Here is a 20,317-nt window from a genome sequence, read left to right as displayed (position 1 = left end):
GACATGAGTAAAAAGGTTTCTATGATAAATCTGCTGGTGCCTACTTTAGCACTAAACGTTTCAAAGAAAATAATGAACAAGAAGAAATTAAGTTCATGGTCAGGTGTGAACCCAAGTTCTATTGCAGAAGATACAATATTTCCTCCCGGTGAGGCGTTTGTCATTGAGAAAGAATAGGTGAATTCCAAATCATTACCTAACAATATGAATCGCAAATAAAAATAGGCTCAAATCTTTTTTCCCAAAAGTCCTTCACGGTTAAGGGGAATGCACGGATAACGCGACACCCCTTTCGGGTACCATTTCATTTCCTATGGATTCGATAACACATCAGGACAGCACATAGGCAGCAGGCCGGAAGTAGCCCCCCTCCTCACGGTGTCTCCTTTCGTTGACCTTAGCCGTCCAATGGCCTGGGTGACCCAGTCTATGGTCAGCCCCCAGCCTGTCTCCAGCTGGCCAAGGACTTTCCTCACACCCCCGGGCTCTCCTCATGGGCCTGCTTCGGCCAGGCCAGTGCTCAACGCCCACTGACCTGGCGACTCCTCGGCGCCTCCTCTGTTAACCAGCCCCTAGCCACTCGCCCATAGTCTCCTCACTATACGCCCCTCGACCTTGTTTCTCAGCGGTACAGCGTTGTAAGCTTGTAGGGAAATGCATGCTTAACAAGCACGGCATAAGACAGCATTGTTTCTGAAGTTCAGGATGGTCATTTGAAAATCCCCGGCTCTAAACTCCCCACTGGAGCAATGCAAAGCCTCGCCTTTGTTCAAACATTAGAAGCGTTATGACACCTTGGCCTGCAGTGCTGTTATTAGGTGTATTTTAGTTCTGTATGCAGCCGACCAGCAGGGGCTTGGAAAATAAGCCGCCCTTACTGGTTGGTTGGTCTGCGAATCAGGGAAGTTACTAATAAACAGGACATGTACTTCCTTCCCTCAAAACATGACTGTGTCTGTATCCGTGGGAGGTCAAGCTAGATAAACATGGCCAGGGACGCTGCCATATTACTTACAGAGGCAGAGAATTACAGGCATGTCCTAGGCTCCACGACATGGGCAGGTCTGCAGGAAGGTGGGAGCAGGAAACTAAAAGCAATTTAAACAAGCCCAGGATTTGTGTGCGCGGGAGGGGAGAGAGGAGGGGGCCTGTGCGATTCACTTGCGGGTGCGAGCGGCTGGCGCCGCGATAATTGATAACATATGGCGCCAGCCGCTCGCTCCCGCAAGTGAATCTCCAGACGTGCACGCGTTGCCATTGAAGGCAATGGAACGCGTGCACGTTTTTTGGCTGAAAAGCCGAAGCGATCGCTAAAGGTCTTTTTGCCTACGCAGCGCATGCGCGCTGCGGAGGCAAGACCTAACAAGGAGCCTCTATTGCCTTCCTGTGGAACACTTTCACAGAACATTACTGCATGAATGTCCTAGCCCACCAACAAGCTAATGTTGCTCAGGCAGCTCTCCGTACACTTTTTCAATCTACTGCAACACCCACAGGCTAGCCACTGCTTTTGGGTGGACTGCTTTACAGTCTATGCACAGCCTGTGTATCTACAAACCTGCCTCAAACGGAAAATGTTACTTATCCTGTAAGCATCTGTTCATGGCATGCAGTGCTGTAGATTGACATGCACCCACCCTCCTCCCCAGACACATATGGCGGTGTCACTTACGATCTCTCTTTCCTCCTATCCATGGACATCTCTCTATATATGGCTTAGCTTTACATTCCATCCTCACTCGCCTTGTGGGAAAACAATATAACAATGGAGTTGATGACCATGCGCGTTATCAGCAAGAGAAAGAGTCACAGTACCCCATGACTCAATAGACCTAGTCGGGGAAAAAATGCGACTCTACAGCACTACATGGCAAGAACAGATGCTTAAGGGTAAGTAACATTTTCCTTTTATTGCCTCACAGAGCTCATGTAAAAACTACTGGGAAGTAGCTCTAATAATCCTAATATATCTTCACTGTGATTTTACTGTGTTGCACACATTTACCCATGTGCTTCCTTGTTGTGGTTACGTTCCTTTTATTAAAATAAATATGCATGAAACAAAATAGAATGCAATAAACCATATATGTTTCTCGTGAGTCATGGCCGTTGAGAATGGTGACTATTTAAATTGCAACTTACAGACGCGTTTCGGGTTGTGTGCCTTCCTCAATGTAGGTTGCAAAATGAGGGGCTTGACCCGGTGATTTAAAACCAGCACAGTGTCTTTTTATTGGTGGAATGTAGTGGCCGTAGAAAGAGGACCGTCCCATTACCCCAATAGTGTTCAGTTCCATGTAGCCACAAAAACATATATCTGTGAAACCAATCTAGTTTGAATGGCCTGTGCCTCATGATTGAAGATGTAATATCTCAATGTAATCCTCTTCCCACAATTAAACTTAGCAAGATTTTCCACCGTACATTATGGCATTCACTCAGCAGTCTTCCCATTAGACCACTCTGAATCAGTGTCTCTTTCAATGTGCCCCTCAACACATGTCCGTGGATCCCCATATTTATGTATCTTCCAGCACATCGCGCACGCGTGAGGTACTGTGACCTCCGCGTAAACACATAATAATGTCCCGACATTAGCCAGCAAATGCGCCAGACAGACACGAATGCCTATATATATATACGCGAGAGCCAGTAGGTAGTTATAGTTGGGACTGAAATTTCCATAGGAAAAGCGTTTTGTTTTGCCGATAGATTTGGCACTGCTTTACAAATCTTAATTCACGAAATTCATCCATATTAAGTGAATATAACTTGTGCCCCGGCCAAGCACTGCTTATGACTTCACATATTACATCACTCATGACATGTTCCATCATTTATGACCTCTCAAATGCCCCCTCCCCCCCAACTGTTTGGATACCATGAGTGTATTGATGTTACAACTAAATCTAAAGTGAAGGACCCGTTTCTTGAGAGTATATGCATAAAGAAACTACTAAGTCAACAGTAGAGTAGCCTTATGAATGATCTCAGGAGATTAGCCATAGTTATTGTTAACGATTAATGTACAGTATACAGTGTACCGTACTCGTTAATGAATTAATTCTTTGCATTTTTATTGGCATTTCCCTCACGTGGTTCATGATTTGCTAATCTTCCAAGTTTGCCATATTACAGCGTTTCAGCACAAAGCACTTATGTTCCTTTGAGCTCCCATGAAATGGTTCCTTGTTCCCTTATCCTAAGGTGTTAACATCACACAAACCGGCTTATACAACAGCCCTCCGTAGAATCAACTTGTTTTGCTGTAATTAACTTCTTTCGCGCTGCAATGAAAATGAGAAAACTCTGTTGAGACTGTAACGACTAAATGAGACACACTGTTCTAACGTTTTATGCTGTTTCTATTATGGTTTGTTTAAATTATTGGCATGTAAATGTGCTTTTAGGACTAATGCTTAGCGGAAGAAAGATTTGATGACTGACAATATAATAATATATATGGCTATAATTATCATATACAATTGGTGCATTTACATATATTTTTGTATTCATAAAAAAGCATATGTATACATTCTATCATCTCCTCTTCTAACCATGTTAATAACTTGGATTTTGCACTCGTGTTTTAGTAAACTTGTTCCGAATAAGAGAAGTTATTGGGCCAGATTTATTTTGACCAGCATGACGTCAAATGTAGGATAGAAAGGTATCCGTGATGCCTGATGAAGGTTATTAGAAAAATGCTTCTGGTTTTACTGACCGACAATAAGTTAATTGACACTTGTGTACTAGTAACACCATGTTTCATTACTCAACAGTAATCTTTGCTGAGGCGTAGTTTACCCAACGCCTTTACCCAATTGATTTGTAAGGTCATAATGACCAATAAACTCCTCGCCCGCTTCATTTCAGTTTAAAACATTGCATGTGACTTTTTGTTTTGTTTGGTTGCTCTTAATGGCAAAAGCCACAGTCGGACAACTCTTCAGGGGTGATAGGGGACAGAGAGGAACTAAACTGAGACTCTCGAAGGAGGCAATTGTGCTGGTTTATCAAGTTGTGGAAGTACCACTTTTAATTTACAACTACTGTCTGATGTTGTCTACTATTTTTTTGTAACTTGATGCACTAACTCCATTGCTGGTGTGCACATACAGACCTAAAAATATGCCTCCTGCAATGAGTTATAGTTTCACAAAGTTTTTAGTAAAACCCCATGACATTTATGAGGGCAAAATCCAGTACCTGATTCACAGAATGAGGAATGGGAGGATTTTGCCTTTGATGGGATTTACATACTCAAAAATGTTACCAATGTCAGAAAATTGATTATATATATATATATATATATATATATATATATATATATATATATATATATATATATATATTATAAACAATTTTTATTGAACCAGCTCATTAGACAGGACAATCATGTTTGCAAAAGCATGCACATTTTGAGTTACGTTTACATTCATTCATCGTAATTTAGGAGAACAGGGATATGGAGGGGGGTGGAGAACATCGTAAACCAACGGGCACCCGGCCCCACCACCAACATTGTCTAGTATTCGGGGAAGGATTGCAATTAAGCAGTCACCTCTCTGTGCTCAGCTAAGCCCCCTCTGGCTCCGTCCTGGCTCTCTAATAACCCCCTATAAGCACGCCATGGTGCCCACACCTGCTCCCGTTTCTTGGCACACCCTCTGGTTTTGTACACAGTTTCCTCCGCCCTCTGACACCAGTCCAAGTCCTTCTCCCACTCCATCACTGAAGGGGGATGTGGCACCCCCCAGCCCTTAGCTATATTTTGCTTCGCTATCCCCGCTGCCGGCGTAAGCCAGATGTTTACATATCTTGGCCAGTCGGTCTCTCCTTAATTATAAGCAGAAGCCTCTTTGTGTCTCGTGGAAAGTCTGTTCCCGCTACTCTGGCCATTATTGCCATAACACTGCGCCAAAACTGCGCAATCCTAGGGCATTCCCAAAGAATGTGGAGGAAAGTGCCCTCCCGCTCGCAGCCCTGATGCACTGCAGTGACGGTGCCCTTCCAATTTTGTGTAGAAGCGTAGAGGGGTAATAGAAGCAATACAATATCCTGAGCTGGACCAGTCTGAATCGTACACTTATCGCTATTTCCCGTGGGCCATGGAGTGCTTCTAGCCACTCCTCATCTGTTTCCCAGGTCGTCGGTCCAAGCGGCCCTCAGGGCTATGAGTGTATCAGGCAAGTTATTTATAAGTGTACGGTATATTGTTGAAGTTGCTTTTTCTGGAATGGGATCAATGAGTAGTCTGTCTTCTAGGGGGGAATGGTCGGGAATGGACGTACCTTGATGCAGATGTGCCAGTAGGGCATGTGTGAGGTTGTGAAATCTCTGGGTCTCTGCCAGATCAAACTCCTGCTGCAGGTCTTCAAATGGAAGTGGAGCCCCACCCCTCCACACGCCTCTCAAGCATTCGATTCCTATATTCTTCCAACCAGTAAAGCCTCGTAGTGAGACCCCCTCCTTTAACCCATCACCCGACCAAAGGGGTGTCCTGCTGGTCAGTTTGTTCTGCCACCCTAGTGCCCGATTTGCCTCCCTTCAACATGCCACCACTAACGTAGTGTGCGCAGGCCATTTGGGGTCAGGCTTCCGCACATACAACAGCGGTTCAGTTACCTGCCGGCATGGCGTCCCAATCTACCTTGTATGCTGGCTTTCCTCTATCCGCGTATACCAAATCATTTACCACTAACAGCTGCAATGCCCAGCAATAGAGCGGAACATCCGGGACAGCCAGGCCTCCATCATATACCCTTCTTTGCAGCTTATGAAGTGCTATTCTAGGTGTACCTGCCTGCCATAGCAATTCCTGGGTATCTTGGGCGATCTTTCTGAAGACCGTCTGTGGGACGAGGCAGGGGGTGTTTTTCAGAATGTAGAACAGACGCGGTAGGGCCATCATCTTAAAAAGAGACGCTCTGCCCGCGAGGGACAGAGGCAGGGCTCGGTAATTTTGCATGCCCATGTGGATTCTCTCCAGCTGGGGGTAAGATTCCTCTCCAGGAACAGCTGTTGGTCCCGGACAATCTGAATGCCCAGATACTTGAAGTCCTCCGTGACTATCGGTGTTGTACACTTCGCTGGCAATCTCGGGGAGGCCTGACAGCAGGAACACCACTGATTTGGCCCAGTTTAGAGTGTACCCCGAATAGCTCCTAAATATCTAAAAAATATGAAGTGCCCTTGCGATAGAGTGATAGGGCCTTGCGAGATACAACAGAATATCGTCGGCACACAATGATATACGATCTTCCCAGCCAGCCCCCGGTGCCTCGATGTCCCATATCATAGGGTCCTACCTGATCCAGTGCGCCAGCGGCGCCAAAGCAAACAATAAAGGAGACAGGGGGCAACCCTGCCTCGTTCCCCTCCGCAAGTGGAACTCTTTTCACAGCACACCATTAACTCGCACCTGAGCCATCGGGCCTTGATTGAGCAGTGTCACCCATTTGCATAAGTTTGGGCCAAAGCCCAGCCTAGTTAGCACTGCAAACAAGCAGGGCCATTCAATACTGTCAAAGGCCATTAAGGCATCAAGCGCAATTAGAGCTTTATGCTGACTGGAGGGGTCCCTTGTCATGTGCAGCACTCCATACAATCTGCGTAGGTTATGTTGGGTGCTTCTGTTGGGCATAAAGCCTGATTGGTCCCTGTGAATTAACTTGGTAATGACAGGTATCAGCCTATTTGCCAAGGCCTTGGCCAACTCCTATACCTCGACATTGAGCAGGGAAATTGTCCGGTACGAGCTGCATTGATCTGGGGGCCTGCCTGACTTGTGTATAACCACAATAGTGGCCACTCGCTGATCAGCGGGCAATTGGCCCTCTTCTTGCACCTCTAGCAACATACTACGTAGTGGTGGCACTATTCTGGAAGCCAGTCCCTTTTATAGCTCAACTGGGAGGCCATTCGACAGCTTTTCCTACGTTATCTCGGCCTCCAAGACCTCACAAGCCTCAGCAAACATAACTGGCAATGAGAAATCTCTCAGTAACTCCTTGCAGTCACTTTCAGATCTCGTTCTCACTGGTGAATAAACACCCTCGTAGTAAGAAGCAAACGCTTCCGCGATGTCTACACTAGACGCTTGGAGTGTGCCGTCCTTATCCTTGATACAGGCCTCCCTCGACAGCTCTCTATCGTGCTTCTCCAGCCAGGCCAGCAGCCTAGACGCCTTGTTCTCCACATCATAAAGACGATGTTGCACTGCCAGAGCGTGCGCACGTACCGCACCTTTGGCCGCCGCTCTTCGTTCGTGCTGACGCAGGGCCAAAGCATGTTGCAGGTCTGCATCCCCTCGTGCCGTAACCGCCTCCTCAATCCGAAGTATTTCCTGCTCTAAGGACCTCATGTGCATTGTCTCCTCCTTCTTTTGGCCCCCTATAAGCGCCTCAGCTTGACCCCTCACTACTGTTTTGTAAGCCTCCCAGATTGTTTGGTGCGAGTCTACCGATCCAGCGTTTTCTAGGAAATACAAATCCGTTCCACCCCCCCACCCCGAGTTTGTTTCTCAGCACTGAGTCCCACAACCGTCTATCCTCTGGAACGCCCCCTTGTTGATGTGTGGACCCAGAATTGTGACTCCCACCGGGGAATGGTCAGAGACACCCCTGGCCATGTGTGTAGGTGCTAAAAAATCCCCCACCTTATTGCTCTATGTAGTAGGTAGTCTATTCTAGAGAACGAGCCGTGGCGCGCAGAATTGTATTTGTATTGTTGCTGTTGGGGGTTTCGCACCCGCCAGATGTCCACCAGCCCCAGAGCAGTCAAGAAACTGGAGAAGAGTCTCTCACCCCCCTGCCCTATCGGTGCACTCGAGCTGTCCAGCTCCGGATCTAAAACTGCGTTTGCATTGTCCCCTACCAAGAGAGTGCCCACAGGGATCCCTATGAGGATTTTGTTAGTCGTTGGGAAGACAATCTTTTGGAGCCTTGGGGGTGCATAAAACGAGCAGAGGTTTATGATTCGTCCCTCCCATCCCCCCGCCACACAGCAGCTAGCTTCGTCGGACCAGACCCCCTCTATAGTGAACAGGCAAGCAGTCAGCATCAGTATTCCCGCTCCTCTGGCATCTGAAGTATACCCAGAGTGCGCCACTGATCTATATCCAAAGCGATCTAATGCGTTGTATTTGTTCCCTCTAAGGTGTGTCTCCCACATCATTATGACGTCCGGGGAGTGCCTCTTAATGTGCTGTAGGACAAGTGTGCGCTTGATTTTATTTCCCAGGCCATTGACATTCCAGGTCCAGGCCCAAATTTAGGCTGGGCTATCTACTGTCATAGCCATGGTCCTCAAAATCTGTTGCTTCCTTCGCCCCCCCGATTCACACCATTCTTGTATGCATGATATGTCTCTTTTGGTCCTGAACTGGAAACATCAAAACAAGTAACAGAAAGTGAACAATACCCCAACACCCCCCTCCCTGCAACCGCGCTCCCCAACATGCAGAGTGCCTGCCGCTCTAACTGTGTAATGGTAACAAATAGTGAGGGGCGTGAGCCAGCCTCCAGCCTTAAGGTACCTCATGTAGCCAGCGGATGAACACTGCCCCAGTTCCCTTTGAGTGCACCTCTGTGCGTATGTCCCCAGTCCAGCATCCACCAGCTTTCCCAGTTCCAAAGTCTCTGCAACTGCTCTCCAGAGTGTAAAAGTCACTTCGCCTCAATTTGATAACTGACTCGACTTAACCCCCACCCCCTCCCCCATGGGTAGAATATAGTCTTTGACAATCATGGTGCCCCCAACTGTTCACTTATCTGGTCTTTGTTGCTGTGTTGGGTTCTCCGGATCCTGGTCCTCCTCTCTCCGCCCCGCTCCTTGATGGTGTGTGGTTGGGCCCTGGCTCTTTTCCGCCCAACTGTTCTCCAGCCCTCTAGCTAGTCGCTCGCCTCTTCCGGCGAGTTGAAAAAGAAGGTCTTACCCTCCACGATGGTTTTCAACTTTGCTGGAAATAGCATCATGTACTTGATGTTTTGATCTCGCAGGGCCCTCTTCACTGCATCAAAAGTGCGTAGTTGGCAATGTACCTGGAGCGTGAAGTCTGGAAAGAATCGGATCGTGGCATTTTCATATTGCAGATCTCCATGTTGGCGTGCCGCTTGTAGGATTGCGTCCCTATCTCTGTAGTTGAGGATACACGCGATAATCTACGGGAGGGGCTCCCGGTCAAGGTGCGACTTTTGGATGGAGAAAACTTTTGATAGGCGTTTCGGCTTCAGTTTATTTAGGATAAGGTCCTCTAAGAAGAGGTCCACCGACGTTCCCTCCATACCCTCAGGCACCCCCACTACTCGAATGTTGTTACGACGTGCTCTGCCCTCTTGGTCATCCAGCCGGGCCAGGATGTCCCCCTGTTTCTTGGGCAATTTCAAGACTTGCTCTTCCCAATGCTTAGTCTTGGATTGTAGTCCACCGATGCTGGATTACGCCGAAGTGATCTTGTCCACCATCTTCTTGAAGTCTGCTCTGAGTAGGTTGACGACTTCTGTGACCGAGTCCAACTTCGGTTCCAGAGTTCCACCCAACTCCGATATCGCCTGCATTATATCCTTTAGTGAGTGGTCTGGGGCTTGATCTTCCCTTTTATTCATCGGCGTTCCCCCCGCTGCGCCATCTTCACGGCCCATATTGACAGTGTATTTGTCGATTATGGTTCTTTTGGTCGATCCTACTCGCTTTGTGCGCTCCATCCGGCAGCCTCGCGATGTTTTCAGCGGATCAGCCTCCCCTTGGCCCTGTTGCGCTAAGTCGAAATCACCGGGAGGGGCCTGGCTGCCCCGTCCACACCACTCCGTCTCTTGGGTGCAAGGCTCTCCACTGGCGACTCTCGTGGAAACTTTGCCAAAACTCCTCTGGGGAGCCCCTGCATCTCGCCAGCCCCAAACAGGGCTCCTCAGGATCGCCCGATAGTATTACTTCCACGGGCAGGCCAAGCCTTCCCTCTGCCGGGGCCTACTACCGTCCCATGGGGACTGTGGCCTACTCCATGTCACGTTCGGGCTCTGGTCCACTCCGCGAGTCACTGGTGCAGCTGTTGGGCCTCTAATCGCCTGAAAAGTCCCAGGGGAGTCACCATCACCCGCCTCTCAGGCTCACCGGTCAGGCAGGCACCTCTTCACTCGCACTCCTTTCACACTCGAGGTCCAGAATTTCAGAGTCCCCATTCCTCGCGCCTCCACCCTAGGCCGGATCAGGCCTCCGCGCTTAGGCATGTACCTGCATACACAGCACTTACGGCGGCCGCTGCTCTGATCAGTAGAGAAGGAGGGGGGGAGATGGAGGGGGGCAGGCACCCCGGTTCCAGCTGCACCGGCAAAGCTTGCCCCTCCGGCCTCTCTACCGCCAACAGTATCGGGCCTCCTGCAAAGCCTCTCTGCCACCACAGCACCCACAGCCCATTAGGCCGCGCCTCTCAGCCGGCGTGCGTTACTGTTCTTGCTGCTCCCAAGATCACAGGCGGGCCGGGGGGGGGGGGGGCCCACAATAGCTCCAAGCGCACACTGGTTATTCGGCCGCGGCTGCTGTCCCGGGCCGTATCACATACTCCAGCCTGCAAACCCGGACTCTGCTGTTTTCAGGCCTGCTCAAGCTACCGCGGCCGCCGTCTGAGTCCTCGGTCCGTCGCTTTCTGTCTGGCCTTTTAGCTCGTCAGAGGGGTCACCATTTCGCTCACAGACCTCTCTTCCCTCAAAGGTGCTCTCCAAATATCAGGATTGTGACGGATTATAAGGGGCTTTCTACTGACGGCTAGCGCAGCTCTTTCAGATCTCGGCCATTTTAGCTGTCTGCTGCCCACGCCCCGGCAAAATCTACATCTGAACAGATTTACTTATTAAGGGAGAGGGGTTGTGGACTTTTCAGAGGAGTGTCCACATGCAGAGGGTGGTGAACATCCTATAATGTACAAGTTTGTAGTTATTCACAAGTTTCAGCATGCTGCTTCCCCTTCTGTGTTTAGGGATTTACTTCTGTAAAGGGTAGGGAAAAATCCTTTTAGTTAATAATTTCAATGAAGTGGATAGTTATTCCTGCAAGGGGGTGAAACAGTGCTTTTGACGACTGTCCATATTGGGGGAAATACTTCTAAACCATTGTGACAACACTAGGTTAATGTGGAAATGGGGATCACCAAGAGGTTTGGCTGTCAATCCTACCCTAGAAAATTTTCCCCATCACCATGAATGTCAAGAAGACTGCTCTGTGAGTTAAATGTACGCCTCCTACATATTGTTTGACATTCAGGCCACAAACTCATATTGAGGGATGACGTAGTCTGGCTTTCACCCATTCAGCGTCAACATATTAACTACCATTATATTGGGGATTGCTAAGACCGGTTTTTGCAGACATTAGAAACCCCAGAAACTGTGGTATGAATTAAACAAGCTGGCATTATGCCACCGACAGCCTACAGTTTAAAGGTGGTTTGGGCTGACGTTTGTAGAATGGGACCAGGACTCAGTTTCCCACTATGGTCCAAGTTACTGGGCACAAAATGTTTTTCCAAAAGGCTCAACCTGTAGTAGGTCACACACTGCCCGCCCTTCGATGAAGACTGCATTGCAAGGTCTGTGACAGTATGCAGCTTGTTTTTCATACCTAAGACGGCATAGGTGAAGAACGATCTGCGGAGACCTTTGAATTATGTTGCTGCTTAGCAAAGTTAGGGCACTAGAAATTGTTTGTTTACTGCAATATACCCTCAGATAACTTGAAGATGAATGGTGAAGAATCTAGGGCTTTGGACTCTTTCAAAAGGAAAGCTTCTCATTCTGAAGATCCCAGAGGCTTGCATGCAGCCAGCCTTCTCTCCTCTTTGCTGTAAAAGCTGTGCCCTTTGTTACTGAGCCTCTTGAAGTTCTGCAGCACCTACCTTCCATCTGAACAGCTTTCCCCCCCTAAACATTGCTGTCTGATTAGGAGATGTAGAGGTCCAGTTATGCTATGAAAAACAACTACCCCACACTTTGGGACTGTTAATGGCCACTACTCTTCAGCAGCCTTCCAGAGCTTTAGAGGTCCTTCAATCCAACGATTCTTTGTTTATATTGCATAGCAAAATATAATTATGTTGTGTCTTTTCTGCCAGACTAATTGTTTGTTCTCACTGTGCTAATTTATGTATTGCACATCCCATTTGCGCAATTAATAGTGGCTGAGGCTGGGCAGCTTCAAAAAATGTTGCTGCTAAAGAAGGATACCTAGAGCAGTGGTCCCCGGAAAAACATTAATTTTGTTGGTCGACTAAAGGCAAAGCAAATTAAATTTTATATCTGACATTGTATACACTATCACAAGATCACTTCTTCTACAGATAATTTCCCCCTAAACACATACACGTATATTTAAAAACATAAAAAAATTATTTGGTGTGTTGAATGCAGATCTTTAACTGCTTTGCTGCCTGTTCCGCAGGCTATAGAAATGGGGGGAGTTTTTACTTAAAACACAGGCAAAGCTGGTGAGCCCAAATGAAGCTAAACCTTGGGTCCAATACACGTGGTGATAAAAATAGAAGAAAGTTCTCTCTCCACATTGGACTCCTCTTTTGCAACATGCACTGCAATCACACTGAATTGTTTTTGCAGCGGATGCTGCAGTTCCTACATTGGACTCTTCCTGTGAAGCAGATGATGTTCTCCTAATTCCTGAAATCTTCATACAACTTCTTAAATGTTCTGCCACAGACCAGTTTGGTTTGGAATACCCTGTGGAACCTGAATGCTGTAGGGTGTTGCTTCTGAGGGGAGGGGTCAGTAAATAACACTAGAATTATGAAGTGTGAGCCTTGTATAAAGGATGAGCTTAATTTCTTTGGCCATGTTAAGTCAGTCAGTCTTTGGGAAGTTTAATTAGTATTAGAACATTGGAATGTTGGGAGCTCCATTGAAGACCAGAGTGGCTCTGGGCTTATAATGGCTGGTGTAAGCCTTCTCCTTCAACAGTCCAATGTTTGTCTTTTTGTTTCTCTCTTTTTAATTTAGAACATTCTACTCTGAGTGGGTGTAATGTTCAAATAGCCTTATAGCCCTTCTTCCTCGGGCTATAACAGTTGTTAAAGGCCCTCACCCCCCGTTACAGGCCCTTGCCGGCGGCTCGAGCTTATAACCGGGTTCAGGGCCTTTAACAACCGGTATAGCCCTAGTTAGTGGGCTATAAAGATATTAGAACATTGGAATGTTGGGAGCTCCATTTAAGACAATGAAGGGCTAAAAACGGTTGGTATAAGTCTTCTGTTCTTACATTTCTCCCTTTTTAATTTATAACATTCTATCGTCAGTGGATGGAATGTTGTAACAGCCTTATAGCCCTTCTGCCTCCGGCTATACTGGTTGTTAAAGGCCCTCTCCCACATTATAGGTCGTCTCCTCGAGTTAAGAGCCTTTAACCGCCAGTATAGCCCTCAGCAGGGGGCTATAATAAAACCTTTGGCAGTTTAATCTGTGAAAACTGGGCACAGATGAGCAAATCGGTGCATTTGTTCACACACTGATAACATACGTTAAAAAAGACCTTAAACTTATTTTAGATATGTTCCAGGATTTGTTTTTTTCTAAAATGCATTGCTGTAAATAAAGATCGTCCAGAAGAAGGCTTTCTTTCACTGGCTCACATGAGCCTTATGAAGTCCAGGAGCATTGCCCATTTAAATCACCGGTGCTGATATGCACATGCAGCTCTTTGCTTAACGCATTGAGAGCATAGATTTCAGATTTGTTTTTGCCTTAGCAGTATGAGCAGTCCACCAAGGCGCATGCTTCACGACGAGCTTGCAAGCGCTGACTAAACTTATAATTCAGTGGGCTTGATAAAATAATTTTAAAGCATCTTTTGCAAAGTGCATGTGTATTCAGATTAGAGTCTGGGCCATTGGCTGCTCTTCCGCTAAGGAGGAGGAGCGTCACTCCACTGCTTTCAGCTGTGTAAATAAAGGAAAAATAAAATGATAATAACTGGTTGTTATTATTATGATTTTATTTGTTCCTGCTGCGGCTTGGCGGGCGGGTCTGCTCTGCTCTCGGAGCAGGGGATGAGTAGTGGCACTCTCCTAAGTGCGCAATGACTAAACAGCCATGCGCACTTTGCATGTTCTCCATGCTCGCTGCATTGCAGCCTGCGTGGAGAACATGCCCAGGACCCCATTCCCTGGCTGAGCCCTGAACCATGGTGCTCAGACCATGTGATTTATCAAGAGTTGTGATTGGTCAGGTGAACCTGGGTGTACTTCCTGGTTCCTGCAGAGGGACAACGATGATGAGCGGCAAGGAGGTAAAGTAATTTTTTTTTCTTTACTTTACCTCCTTCCCCCTCTTCGCCTCCGCCCTGCCATCCCCGATCCGTGCCAGCCGCCACTGGTCTGTGCGCCTCTAAGTGGTTTTTGGCATAAAATGAGGGAGATTCGCAAGATATTATTGTGAATCCTTAATCATGGAAGAACCTTCTAACGAATGTTTAAAACAGCCTGACTTTAGATTTAACATGCAAAGGGTTCCTCATGTTAGCAAACATTAGCACATTTAGTTACCGGATCTGTACTCGTGGTAGGAAGCAGAGTTAAGTTGTTTTGCAACTGGGTTCGGCAGTTGAATAATTGAAAAGGTTACAGCCCGAGGTAAAAAATGTATGCTTACGTGATCAAATTAAAAGGTATAGTTAAACCTGAATGTTTGCTGAAAACGTTTTTTTTTTTTTAAGACCTGTTCGCTTCGCCATGGGCATAATTTGCATCTGGTCTTGTTCTAAGTGCTTCGTACCAGATTGAAAAAGTTAAATAGTAGCGAAAAGCAGTTTAATATGATCACGTTCCTATCAGTTGTTGGCGAGGTTTATAATGTGTAACTATCGTTCAAGAATCTTAACTGCTGTAGTCTCTAAAGTAGATGTGAGGCGAACTCTATTGCAGAAAAGAAAACCAGACCTGTATAATGCTTGTGTACAACTGATTTTAAACAAACGATTATACTGGACCGATCACTGTTAATAACTTTGATACCTTACACAAGTTGTCCTTCCAACATTTATGTATTAAAGCATTTCATTCCTCTATTTGTGAAAAATATTGCTTATCACAAAAAAACAGGTGCCTGGTAAAAAATCTTTGTAAATCAGCGTAAAAATGTGTAGAAACTTTTTAAAAAAAGTTAATGAACGTACAACATTGTCTGTTAGTTGACTGGCATAAAAAAAATCTATTAGCTATTTTGAGTACTAATATCGAATGCAGTTGGGTATTTTGACTTTGAGGGATTTTAGAAGTTGCCAAAAAAGAGAATTGCCTTAATGTATGAGGAAAACGATATCCCTCTGTGTATTGATTTGTGCTGAAATGTCTTTCACCGGCTACATTAATTCCGTTAACTGTTGATCCTTTTTTTCAGGATTCTTGAAGGCTGAAGAGAGGATTTCTTTGAGGAAGCCTAGATTTGATCAAAAGCTGGTACGTTTGACTAGCGATATAATGTCTTCTGCATCTGGCAACTATTGACAATACAGTAAGGTGTGTGGTGGAACATCATGTGCAAATTCATTCCGTTCTGCTGCAGTTAACATGTGAAGGGCAATAGTTGTTACTGGGAAGGTCCATGAAGGCGGAGTGTATATAGAAATGCATAGCTTAGATTTATTTTTTTAAACGCATGGAACTGTGTGTTTTATCGCAGTCAAGTGAACATGCAAAGTGCGTCCAACATAGGTCCAGGAAGGGTAGATCAACAATTTGTCATGATAACAAGTGACCATGTAAAATATTTTTAGCTAGGATTATTGTAAGGGCATAAAGCTTGTGTACTTTTTCTGAAAATCTGCAATTAATCTGGCCCTCCAGAACCTATTGATCCTCCAGAACCTATATTGGACACCCCTGATTTAAAGTGCTCTGCTCTCATGACATTACATCCCTCCACTTTTTGAATACAGTGGGTAAATTAAAAAAGAAATATGTGGCCTGTGCCTTGACACACACCAGTGTCCTTACTAAGTTGCAGGACATACCTGCAACATGGTCTTTGGCTGGCTAGTATCCCCTGGCTTAGACTAATCAATATTATACCATGTGGATATTTGTCGAGCGCTACGCTCACCTCCTAAACAAGGTCTCTTGGCTCCACGAAAAAAGTTTTTAAGATGTCAGTTAGAAAGAAATGAAATGTGGATTTAAGAGCAAAATCAAGCAGCCAGGTCTTCATGGGGTGTCCGAATTATATCCGGTTGTCTCATGTCTTGGAGTCAAAGGTAGCCTCTTCTACTACATAACTGTCGAGATCAAAAAGGACTTCCCACCCAATTTCTTTTTCCTGTAATCTGGAGTCACAAAAAGGAGCTTGGAGTTTTCCCGAGAATTCCTGGAAGGTTGGTACTTGTTGAACTTATTAGACAGACAACGCGGCTGATTAGAGTGAAACATTTGTGAAGAAAATTGATTTTAAAAATTAACGACTTTCTTATTAGGGGCCATTGAAGACCTATGATATACCTAGACACAGAGTTAAATTTGTGCAGGCCAGAAATAGCGCAGGCCGTTGCATTTTGTATGGGCTGAAGCTTGGCCAGATTTCTCAGTGAAGCATCTAATAAAGTGGCATGGCAGAAATCTAATCTAATCTGGCATGAATTCAAACCTTGATGAGGATGACCATATTGGAAGGTAGGAAACCATTCCATCAAGCTGTCTAAGATGAAAGGCAGATTTTCAAGACAGCTAATGTGTATAGAACAAAAAAGGGCAGTGCCTTTATGTTCTTATAAGCTCTTTACAGCTGATGCAAGGGAGGGGCAAGTGCCAAGTGAGTCCTACCAAAGAATGGAGTTTTGGGGCATTAGTAATCAGAAGGATCTCTGTTTTAGAAGGATTTATCTTCAGGAAGCTATAATTCACCCAGCCACTGCCGGCCTTCAGAGCTTTTAGAAGGTTCCCCAACCCAACTGTGTCCTACCCCTACATCCAACAGCAGCTGCATGTAATCTACCTCATGCGAAAGTAAAAACCTAACAAAAGCTGTAAGGAAGGGCACCCAAAGAGAGGCCCCTATGTTGTGAGACAAAAATTGCAAAGATCTACTTGAAAATGCCTTCCAGAATGGAAAGACTAATGTCAATGTTCTCACTTTTTGCAGATTGAAACCTATTAAAAGGAAGTATTTATATTCAAGACCCAAAAAGATAATACATCTCTGTACTCCTAATATATTAAAAATGTCTAAATGTTTTCTCATTGATCGAATTTACCCAGGCATTTATTCATTAATGCATTTCAAGGTAGATGAATTGTGCTTTCTTTTGTTAGCGGTCTCGCGTGGCAGGAATGTGTCCCACTATTGATGCTCCTGCCCTCCTCTTCCTCAGTCATCTTCATATACTGTAGATTACACCTGGATAACACTGTTCTGGTTATGGAACAACGGGATGTGCAGCAGTGCATTGGAACACATCTCACTCAGCTTCCAACTGGAAAGCGCAGCCGACCTGGGTGCCCGGCGGAAGGACCTGCCAGGTGGTAACATCTGGCTGTCATTCACTCCCAACAGGTTCTACAGTATGCATGTCTGAACTTGCAGGTCACGTACTCCCTGATAGCTCATGGGATTAACATGCCTACAGCCAGTCTATGCAAACTGTAGATCTAATGGTCTACTCCCAGTAAGACGGTTCATGTGGTTACACCTGGCATCTGAATGATTCTGCCCCAAGCATATCGACATGTGAGGCATAACACTAATCCTTTATGGGTTCAGGAGCAGCGTGCTACTCGCCAAAATATATCCACAGCGAAGATGTTTCTAATCAAGATGCAAGTCTATGCCTACAAGATCTAGCGGCCTGCGGTCTGGTAAAAATTAACTCTGCCCCCACCCATATCGCAGGTCATACCTTGGATCTTATCTTCGCCAATTCATTGGATATTAAATGTGGCGAGACCTATCCACTTTCATGGTCTGATCACTCTCTAATAAAGTTTCAACTTTCTGGTCCTATTGACCATTCCCCTCGCGCAACTAATAACTCAGCCACTCGACAGTATAGACCTTGGCACAAACTGACGGCCAATCATCTTTCCTTGCTTTTCTTGACGTGGGACTGGGATAGCATGTCTTGCGATGTTAATCAACTACTTGACCTTTTTGATTCTAGGGTAATCAAATTACTTGACAAAGTGGTCCCTCTGAAACCTCTCACACACTCACCTAAAAATTCTGCTGCTAGTTGGTACTCGTTTGCCCTTCGTGAAGAGAAAAGCTCTTGCAAGAAGCTAGAGCGTATCTGGCGATGCTCGCATAATGAGCAAGCCAAATCCATCTATAAGGCGGCATTAGCCATCTATCACAATAACGTTAAAATGGCTCCCAAAATGCACATTGCATCTATACTGGAACATGCAGGCAACAATTCCAGATTGCTCTTCCAAATTGTGTGCGACTTTACCAATCCTAAATCCTGCGAAACTAGGGACATCTCCTCCCAATTATTATGTGATAGTATCTCTTCCTTCTTGATACAAAAGATTGAAAATATCTATCAAAAAATCACTCTTTCCAACACCTCCACCCCTGTCCCTGATGTAGCTCCCCCTGATCCTGTCAGTGGAAAGCCATATCTATTTACTTTCCCCAGTATTACCATCACTGAAGTACAATTACTTCTGAAATGCACCAGATCTGGATCTCCCCTCGACATTATTCCAGCCAAAATCGCCTCTAAACTTGCGGATCAGCTTGCTTCGCCCATATGTTCTATTATTAATAGCTCTTTGAAATCTGGCAGCCTACCACAAAGTTGGAAACATGCTCAAATTATCCCTATCCGTAAGAATCTAAAAATCTCCCCTGAAGAACTGACCAACTATCGTCTGATTTCTTTGCTTCCCCTACAGAGCAAGATTACTGAAAAGCATATTAATAAGCATCTATCTGCTTTTATTAAGTCCACTTGCGCACTCGATATCTCTCAATCTGGTTTTCGTGCTAAACATAGCACAGAGACTGCTTTAGTGGAAGTCACAGACAACATCAGGGTGGCTCTGGACCAAGGTCAAGCGGCACTTCTGGTGCTGCTTGACCTTTCAGCAGCATTCAATACCATTTCCCATCGAGTCCTGCTGTCCAGATTACAGGGGCTTGGGATCAATGGACTTGCATTGAAGTGATTGTCTGATTTTCTGACCAATAGAACTCAGGCTGTGACTTTAGGTTCTTTCTCTTCTGCTCCCTCACAGATCACCAGGGGTGTCCCTCAGGGCTCATGTTTGAGCCCTACCTTGTTTAACATCTATGTGACCCCCCTGGCTATACTTATGAGGGAACTGGGGTTTAATCCTATTTCTTACGCAGATGATACCCAACTCCTCCTCACCTTGGATAAAAAAAGATCTGACATACAACATATTTTCTCCCAGGGTATGAGTGCAATCGCCTCCTGGATGAAAACAAACTACCTCCAGTTAAACTCCGAAAAATCTGAGATTATGTTGTTTGGGGGTGCGGCTATCAGCTGGTCGCCTAGTTGGTGGCCTGAGGAGTTGGGTAAAGCTCCTACCCCTAAGGAGGAGGTTAAAAATCTGGGTATCAAACTTGATCTTAAACTCACTCTTGATACCCACATCAATACTACTGTCGGCACCTTCTACCATATTTTGAGTCTGCTTAGGAGAATCTTTCCTTTGCTGCCATCTCCACCAGAAAAACCCTGATACAGGCACTCATCATGAGCAGGATCGATTACTGTAATGCCTTGCTACTCTCCACGCATGTAGCCTCACTGGGTAAATTACAGGTCATACAAAACACGGCAGCCCGATTGGTAACAGGGTCACCAGCTAGGACCCCCTCTTTGCCTTTGCTGTCCAAACTGCATTGGTTACCAGTTAAAAAAAGAGTAGAATTTAAAATGGGCTGTATGATATTTAAGGCACTGAATAGGCTCGGTCCCTCCTATCTTGCTAGGAAATTGAACATCTACATTCCTGGTAGTTCACTCAGATCGGGTACAAAAAGGCTTCTCTCGATTCCGAGAATTAACAGGGCACGCACGGGAGGCAAAGCCTTTTCTTATTTGGCTCCGAGCTTTTGGAACAGCCTCCCCCAGCACCTTCGTGGCGAAATGCCCCTTTTACAGTTCAGAAAACAGCTGAAAACCCATCTTTTCTAATTCTAGGGCCCGTATAGTCATCTGTTTCAAGCGCAGAGATGCCCCTCGGGGTGATTCAGCGCTATATAAAATTATTAAATAAATAAATAAAAAAGAGCTTCAACACCCCATCAGGATTACCAAGCCCTATATAAATGCAAACCTTTTTCCCTCTACTATC

At 45.7% G+C, this 20,317-nt stretch overlaps 1 protein-coding gene across 4 annotated transcripts in view; it reads left to right on the top strand.

The window, feature by feature from the left end:
* SGMS1 (sphingomyelin synthase 1) overlaps positions 1–20,317 on the top strand; it is a 768,301-nt gene that overhangs the window by 422,594 nt on the left and 325,390 nt on the right. For 3 of the 4 annotated variants that reach the window (XM_085605461.1, XM_085605472.1, XM_085605496.1), the window contains one exon: positions 15,396–15,454. The gene's annotated coding sequence lies outside the window, so the exon portion shown is untranslated. Of the gene's footprint in view, positions 1–15,395; positions 15,515–20,317 lie in introns of all 4 variants that reach the window. The other variant, XM_085605491.1, reaches the window with a different exon arrangement.

This window comes from Triturus cristatus, chromosome 1_2, assembly GCF_964204655.1.
Source record: "Triturus cristatus chromosome 1_2, aTriCri1.1, whole genome shotgun sequence".
Classification (NCBI taxonomy): Eukaryota; Metazoa; Chordata; class Amphibia; order Caudata; family Salamandridae; genus Triturus; species Triturus cristatus.
The sequence above is the reverse complement of the archived record's forward strand: the minus strand, read 5'-3'. Positions and strand labels throughout refer to the sequence as shown.